The 821-nt window shown below is 57.9% G+C and overlaps 1 pseudogene; it reads left to right on the top strand.

Annotated features, from left to right (window-relative positions):
* Positions 1–5: 5 nt before the first annotated feature.
* LOC104285412 lies at positions 6–815 on the top strand (annotated as a pseudogene).
* The last annotated feature ends 6 nt before the right edge of the window (positions 816–821 follow it).

An 821-nucleotide genomic window follows, 5' to 3' on the forward strand; every position in this document is an offset into this window, starting at 1 on the left:
GTCAGTACGTGGCCTTCGCCTCCCTCTTCTTCATCCTCATCTCCATCACCACCTTCTGCCTGGAGACCCACGAGGCCTTCAACCGGGTGATCAACAAGACGGAGACGGTGACGACGGGCAACGGGACGGGGACGCAGGTGGCGGTGGAGGAGGAGAGGGAACCCTTCCTCACCTACGTGGAGGGCACCTGCGTGGTCTGGTTCACCTTCGAGTTCCTCATGAGGGTCAGTTTTTGCCCGGATAAACGGGATTTCGTCAAGAGCAGCCTCAACATCATCGATTTCGTGGCCATCTTGCCCTTCTACCTTGAGGTGGGCTTGAGGGGTCTCTCCTCCAAAGCCGCCAAAGACGTTTTGGGCTTCCTGAGGGTGGTGCGTTTCGTGCGCATCCTTCGCATTTTCAAGCTGACCCGTCACTTCGTGGGTTTGCGGGTTTTGGGGCACACCTTACGAGCCAGCACCAACGAGTTCCTCCTCCTCGTCATCTTCTTGGCCTTGGGGGTCTTGATTTTCGCCACCATGATCTACTACGCCGAACGCATCGGGGCCGACCCCGACGACGTGACGGGCAGCCGCCACACTTATTTTAAGAACATCCCCATCGGTTTTTGGTGGGCGGTGGTGACCATGACCACTTTGGGCTACGGGGACATGTACCCCATGACGTGGTCGGGGATGTTGGTGGGGGCTCTCTGCGCCCTGGCGGGGGTCCTCACCATCGCCATGCCCGTCCCCGTCATCGTCAACAATTTCGGCATGTACTACTCCTTGGCCATGGCCAAGCAGAAACTCCCCAAAAAGAAAAACAAACATATCCCTCGA

This window comes from Charadrius vociferus, unplaced genomic scaffold (assembly GCF_000708025.1).
Source record: "Charadrius vociferus isolate BGI_N301 unplaced genomic scaffold, ASM70802v2 Scaffold3750, whole genome shotgun sequence".
NCBI lineage: Eukaryota > Metazoa > Chordata > Aves > Charadriiformes > Charadriidae > Charadrius > Charadrius vociferus.